Below are 7871 nucleotides of genomic sequence, written 5' to 3'. Positions count from 1 at the left end.
GTTGAGCCTGCCTCCCTGTTCTTGGCAGGGCCTGGGCCTGGGCTGGAGAAATGGCCAACATCTTGCCTTGGCTCCAGATGCAAGCCAAGTTTGTGGGTTTGGGAGGTCTTCAGAAAATCAGGGCCAACCCAAAGGAAAGCAGATACCGAGAACAACACAAATTGAATTTTTTTGAGGATATTACTTTTTGCTTCTCATGTATAGTTAGTTCCTCTCTATGAGTTAGTTACAGGCAATCAACTCAGTATTTTCCATCCATTAATCAATACATATGAAATATTAAAGAATCCATTTTTGGATAGCTGGTTGCCCTGGATGGCCCCATGTTCCACAGTCCCCGCTATGCCTCCACCTCCTCCCTGGGGGGCCCTTTCTCTAAATGGTCCCATGGCACCTCTGAGTCCTCTCTCCCTGGTCACAGAGGGCAGGTCCCCCTGCCCAACGATGCCCAGTCCGTCACTGCTTGTCAATATGTGAGGTGGTCTTGTACCCAGTGGGACAAGTGTGACCAGTCAGATTTCCTCACTGGGAGAATTAACCTCAAAACCTGGGACTCGAGTGCTTGGTGGTGAGAACAAAAGGCACAAAAAGAGAGGCAAAGACAGAGTCACTGAGGCTTGAAAAGAGGAGGTGAAGGGAACCGATTACAAGAATGTGCTGGACCCGGGGGGGCTTCTTCTGTTTTGTGCCATCTTCTCTCCCTTTCTCTCTAATCCCTTTCCCCATCTTTTTTCCTCCCATCTGCAAGCTTTGTGTCCCTTAATGCACACACGCATGCCAGTGGCAAAAGGGAGGAAGATGAGGAGAAAGGTTTGGTCCTAAACTACATAAGCTCTAGATATACATCACTCTAGGGGGAAACTCCATCCAAAGAAAAGAACTTCTCTTTCCTGAAGCCCATGTATAAAATTTCAGAGAAGGCCTCTGATTGGCCTCCGTGGATCACATGCCCCATCACTTGGCAAATCACTGAGGCCAGGAGATGGGTTATTTGCTTAGGTCTGGCTTGGGTCACATGCCTAGACCAGTGACCAGGTGATCTTCCATATGAAATGGAAGATGGGCACAACATAAAAGACCCTGTTATTCTAGTCACCAAAAGAAGCAGCTAAGCAAAATGATGGGTAAACACAGACCTACACATCGACTGTTTACATTTGCTGATCCACTCTGTTCTAGGCACCAGTGGGAGCAACGGTACAGGCACAGACCCTCCCCTGTGTTGGAAAAGAGGGCAACCTCATCCGAGACTTATAAAGCACTTGCCAGCACTTGTCAAGCAACAGATCTCCACAGCAAAATTGGGATTCCCAAATGTCAAGGGTATTGTTTAGTCACTAACTTGGCTCCACGTCCCCAGCCCCACCTGATTCATGAGGGCCTTACTCAGTGCTGTGTGGTGAGCCTATGGGAGGGAGGTCATTACCATTGCCTGTAGCTCCTGTGACAATTTGAGAAAAAGACATAAGTTGGGTGGAAGGAAAAGAGTGCAGAGCTATCACTGTCTTCACCCAATGACAACCAGGGAAGGTCAGGTGACCCAGAGGACTCTGGGCCAATGGGAGATTATCAGCCAGGGTATGAGTAAATGCTCCCAAGAACATGGGCTCCAGGGTCAAACAGACCAGGAGGTAAAGTGGAGGTCCCCTGGCCGGGACATCCTCATTAGAGTAGACCGCTAACTCTGGGCCCAAATCCTAGGTAGAAAACTTGAACCAAGGATGGGAGGGGCATGGCTTTAGCCTTAGGGGATGGAGTTGGGGCACGGAGAATGGTTTGGCAGGCCCCACCCTTGGAGTGAGTTGAAAATAGCTTAGAGATGCCAGCTCAGAGGCTGTCAGGAACTAAGGACTAAAACCAAAAGACAGAAGAGCAGGACTCTGAGGAAGAAGATGGAGCTCAGCAGTGAATACAGTAACTGGAGAATAATGGAGGACAATGTACACCCTTGGACTCAAGTGAGAGCCTCTGGACTAGGTGGCGCCCAGCTGGTAGAAGACAACTGTATTTGGGTATAATTAGTAGGAAGAAACCTGTTACCAGGTCCGGACGAAACGAAGGAGCCCCTAAGAAGCGGATGGACTGGCAGCCAAGAAGCCTGGAGAGGTCCACACTTGGGCCGGCCTATCGGTAAGGTCTCTGGCCTGGAGACAGAACAGAAACTTGTATGGAACATCTTCTTTACGTGGAGTTCTTTTATACTTTCAATGAGCTGGTCCATGTAAATGTGGGCCACCTGCACACAATCTGGTCACCAGCCCAGGAGAAAAGTGGCTTCGGTCATGGGACAGTGGTCGTGAGGAGGAAGCCAGGAAAGTCTCTGGGGAGGAGACCAGGGGTCACAGAGCAGGCAGATGAGGACCTGTTCTGAGAAGGCAGGAACTTAGTGGGAAGGGGAACCATGCATTCAAAGATACAATTATCAAGAATTTAAAGACAGTGACTGAACAGCATCAACCCCCAAGAACGGCCCTTCTGAGTACGGTTTTCTGTGTAACCGCACTCGTTGCCAGCCTGGGGAGCTGAGCCCACTCAAGTGCAACAGAGGTGAGAGTTTTAGAGCCTTAGAAACTGGCCCCAGAATTCCTCTCGGGTAACAGATTGTATCTGAGTGGGAGGCAATCCCTGAGGAGCACAGGTGTTGGCAAGACTATGTGACAGCAAAGCTGAGCTTCTCTGATCGAGGGCAGGAGAGAAGCTGTCCCTTTGTTTTGGGGAGGAGCAGGGAGAGAAATGCCCGTGAGAACGTGTGAGGCTGGGGACCATGTGAATGTGCAGGGAAGAATGGTGGGGACAGGTTCCTGATGGTACGGAGGCTGGGACGTTTAATACATTTTAATTGGTTTGAGAGAGAGAGAGAGAGAGAAACATTGATTTGTGATTTATTGTTTCACTTACTTATCAGTTGATTCTTATAAGTACTCTGACTGGGGATTGAACCTGCAACCTTGGTGAATTGGGACACTGCTCTAACCAACTGAGCAACCCAGCCAGGCCTGGTCAGAGACCTTTAAAGCACTGGGAGACATAATGTTATTCGAAGATCTTTACAAGTCTGTGACTAAAACTCTCTTCCACTTCTTCCCTCTGACTGACCCTAATTGGGGAAAATCTTCTGTGCCCACAAATGCCAAGAAAGAGTAGCGTGTAGATGTTTGTGTGTGTGTGTGTGTGTGGACATGGGTAAGTTGTGGAAGGAGTTGAGCTTCACATCAAATTCAAAGTCATACAGACCACAGGAGGCACAGACAGAAGCAGAGTCTTAAGAATATAATTCCTGCACCCTGGGGATCAGAGAAATCTCAGGGAGGGCTTTGAACTTCCACTTTGAACTTCCACAAGAGAGGGGCACCCAGGCTAACCGTGTACAGAGCTCCAGGAGCTATACGATATTTGGGCCAAACAAATCCATGCGGTCTAGGATTGAAATAATCTTGATCTGCTAAGTAGTGGTGGTGGTGATGGTGATGATGACGGTGATAATGATGATGGTGATGGTGATGATGATTAGGCCAAATACTGTTCAGTGTAATCCTCATACCACCCTATCAAGAGGAACTCTTTACCTCTCTTTTACAGATGAAGGTACAGAGTCACTTGTCCAAAATCACATATGTACTAAATAAGACAAAGTCCATCCTGGTTGACCTTGAGGGGACTAACTCTGCTTTGTGGTTTGCCTGCCACCTTAGGATCGGCTCTGAGCATAAACAGAGGAAATAGCACAAAGGCAAGCACCATGGGTTTGTACCCGGCCTGAGAAGAGAGCCAGTCTAGATATTTTGGTTTGCAATGGGGGACAGAGTAGTTTATGTGCATGGTTGGACACATTGGTGGGCATTTGGATCCTGCAATGCTGTCCATGTCATACTAAGGAGTGAGATCTGCAGAATAAAAAGGTGTGTCAAGAGGCCAGAACTTCCTCTTCCATCCTCTAAGATTTGTATCATGACAGTAGAAATAATGAGAAAGGACCCGGAGAGCCTGTGATCAGGGGCCTGAGAGCAGAGTCCCTGACTAGTACACTTGCCATTTGCCTACGTACAGGTAGCTAACATGAAGAACTGGAGTTCGCAGGTGTCGGAGCAATGTGCAGTGGAGGGGACTCTGGTGGACTGAAGCACACACAGCCCCTCTACAGGGAAAGCCATTCTCAGTTCCAGTTACTTGTTGCCATGAAAAAATGTGAGCCTAGTTTTGCAGAACTTCCAATTGTTCAGGAGAAGCCATAAATCCCAATTTATGAGTTATTCTGTTTCCAATGAAAACAACTATTTCAAAATACTATATGAGTGAAACGAAACTCAAACATGAGCAGGATGTAGCTAGTCACTATCTTCCTTTTCCTTCCATTGATCACCCACCCTTCCATCTATCCAGTTCTCCCCATCCACTCATCCATCCACCTATACTTTTGTCCCATCCATGAACCCACCTATCTATCCACACCCCCATATGTGCACCCACATATTTATCCACCCAGCTATTCATCCAACCATCCATCCATCCCTCTGTCCATTTCTTTCCATCCACCACCCATCCACTCATAAACATATCCACCCATCTTTCTACCCATCCATGAACTTACGTACCTACACACACACACACACATATCCTTACATCCACCCACTTATCTACCCACCCACCCACCTATCCGTCCATCCCTCCATCTCTCTCCCACTGTTAAAGTACATATCCTCTTAAACCTTTACAAAGCTAAAACACTTCATTTTGTCCCATCGTCTCCACCTGCCCTTGGCCCTTTAAAAGTCTATTTCCCTCCAAGTTCAAGCAAATTATAAATTTGTAAAGTGGTGCAAATGTAAGCAAGCTTGTGCCTGCCTCCTTTTACAGGGAGATTTTTGCTCTTTATGTCCTTGCTGTGCGGCCTGAAGCAGGAGGGTATTTCTTCCTCCCCTCGGGTTTGAGCCTTTACAAGTAAGTGTTCCAGAACGCAGGGGAGAATTAGGTTCCCCTCCCCTTTCTTGCCACTGGGCCATGCTCACTGGGAATTAAATAAGTCTTCAGAAGGAGATCAGAAATAGATTTCTCAGTGGGTTTTCTAGACATCAGCGAGTGGATTTATGGAAAATGGGTTAGGTTTGGCAAATTCTAAATCGTGACTGGGTGGATGTGCAATATTTCTGTGCAAATAACCCTTTTAAAATTTTCTCCTTCTCCACATCCAATTGGAATTCTTCCTCTTTAATGTCCTGCTTTAACTGCCTTTTCTTACTTTACCTGAAAGTCTTTTCCATCTTGAGACCAGTGGATTGGAAATGGGGAGGGACAGAAAACCAATATTTATAATACTAAGTGCTTGATATCTGTGACAGCATTTATATTCCTGTTTTCAATGGCATATAATCTGGCTTCATCTAAATGGGAGGGCTTCGGCTTCCTCATCTGTCAAAATGGAACAGAGCCTCCCTCTCCCCTTTCTCAACTAAAATGAAGCACCTTCAAAGGGGCTGCCAAGACGCCTGACACCCCCGGGGCTGGTCCACCTCAAAGAGACGAAAACTTCGCTGAAGTGTAGATGTTCCCTGGGCGTTCTTCCAATCAGTAAAATGAACAGATTTTACTGTTCATTAATTCAAAAGAATTAGAAGGGGAGGCCCGTGAGCATGTGGACACAGAGTGGGTGGGTTTGGATGGCGTATGATGGAGTCAGAGGGGCGTCTGCCCCGGAGCTGCAGGGGGGAGCACGGGAGAGGGACAGGATGCTGTGTGGTCTTGGGGCAGACCGAACGCAGTCTGGGGCAGGGAGGCAGCGAAGAGACCCCTCCCCAGGCCATGCCATCTGCTTTCTCAGCTGGAACCCTTGCCTGTCTGTGAGGCATCCTGATGTGTCAGAGAATGAGGTCATGGAGCCGGGCTGAGCGCTTCCCCTCACCTGTGACCCTGAGTCTCTCCTCCCATCAGGCGGACAGGATCGCTGTGAGGGAATAAACTAGACGGGCTTAGCTAATGCCTGTGTGGGGGCTGCGGTCTCCTCCGCGGGCTGCTGCAGACCGGGCTCTCCCGCTCCTGAGGAAGGCAAAGAGAAGGGCCCAGTTTGGGCCCAGGTGGGAGGGCAAGACAGGTGACCCGTTAGCCTAATCACCTGCGGACTTGACAGGGAGTGGTAAGTGGGACAAAATCAGTGACCCTGGTGTGCAGTTTATGCCAGACACTCAACACATGTCATTTACATAATACGACTTTCAGCAACTCCTGAAGTAGGGACTCTTTTGAGTCCCATTTTATTACATGACATGTGAACAGAGGCATTCAGGGGCTGAGCATTTCTCCCCAAAGCCCCAAGGACTGGGGTAATCAGGACGCAGTACTGGTGACAGAGACCAGATGGCCCACAAAGCCTAAAATATTTACTGTTTACAGAAAAAGTGGACTGACGCTGCTACAGCAGAAGACAGCTACTGGCCTCCCTAAGGTTCCCTCTCCTCTAACCCGGCTTTACTTTCCTTCAAAGTGCTCATTCTCACTTCGTGTCATATACGTACTGTATAGACGTATACACGTATTTTACGTAGGCACACAGTGTATATACACATGCATGTGTGTACATACATGTACCTGAGTATTTCATGTCTTGTGCTCACTCTGTTGACCCATTCATCTCTCTATTCCTTAGGCCTAAAATGCCGACCTGCTCAGATCAGGCACTCAGTAAATGCCGGTTGACTGAATGTTAAACAATGTTAGTTATTTCTTAACAGTCTCTTTCAAATCCCATGTTATGAACTGAATATTTGTGTCCTTCCAGAACTGGTATGTTGAAACCCTAACCTCCAGTGGGATGGTATTAGGAGGCGGGGATTTGGGGGAGCCCTCTGGAATGAAAGGGGGGCCCTACTAACGGGGCCCAGAGAGCTCACCTAGCCTCTTTCCCACTATGCGAGGACCCAACCAGAAAGGGCTCTCTGCGGCCCGAGGAAGGTTCCCACCAGAATTTGGATCTCAGCCTCTAGGGCTGGAAGAAGGAAATTTCTGCTGTTTCCAAGCCCCCCGGTTTACGCGAGGCTGTTTCGGCATCCCAGACTAAGACCCATCCCAGACTGAGACCCATCCCAGACTAAGACCCATCCCAGACTAAGACCCCGACTGCCCAGCCAGAGCAGGACTCCCACCACCAGCAAGTTCTGGATGAATGAGAGGGGTTTTGGTACGTGTTTATAAGCATCTCCAGGACTGGAATCCCAACGTCAAGGAGGGGCTACCATATCATTCCAGTTAGTGGCTTTCTACGCACCCCCCCAACCCCGCCCCCATGCCATTTGGCCCTGCCCCTCACCCTGGGTGTCCTTCCTCTTCGGATGAACTCCTCCTCCTCGTTTCCTCTCCTGTGGCCTCAGGTCACAGGTGCAGGGAGTGGACAGATGCATTGCCAGTTAGCACCAAAGTGGGAATACATGTGATTTCCTCAGCAACACACAAGGACAGTGAGATTCACGAGGAAAAGGAAAGAGGAGCTCTGAGGCCAGCAGGCAGCTCGCTGGCTTCATTTCCTGGGGACTGTAGCTTGCCGGTAAGAACCAGGCAAGCATGAGAAAGGGGCGCTGCTCTCAGGCCCTCTGAGGGGAAGTCTCCTGGGTGAGTACAAGGACTGGCCCCATGAGTGGCAGAAACACCCCCGCACGGGTCACTCAGTGGAGCTTTCCTCAGCTCCTGTGTGTCTTGGGGCTTCACAGAGAGCACCTTTGCGTCTGCAACACCTTTTAGCCCATTTCAGCCTTGGAAGCTCAGTCCCCAAACTCCCCGTACTTCTCTTGGGGATGCGGAGAAAATGAAGATGGTTTATTTGTCTGTAACTACTCTGATTTCCTCACAGGCTGGAGTAAACATCTTCTAGTCCAATTCTACAAACT

This window comes from Sturnira hondurensis, unplaced genomic scaffold (genome assembly GCF_014824575.4).
Source record: "Sturnira hondurensis isolate 20B ecotype Veracruz unplaced genomic scaffold, ASM1482457v3 Scaffold0002638, whole genome shotgun sequence".
Taxonomy (NCBI): domain Eukaryota; kingdom Metazoa; phylum Chordata; class Mammalia; order Chiroptera; family Phyllostomidae; genus Sturnira; species Sturnira hondurensis.
Note: the sequence above shows the minus strand (reverse complement) of the source record.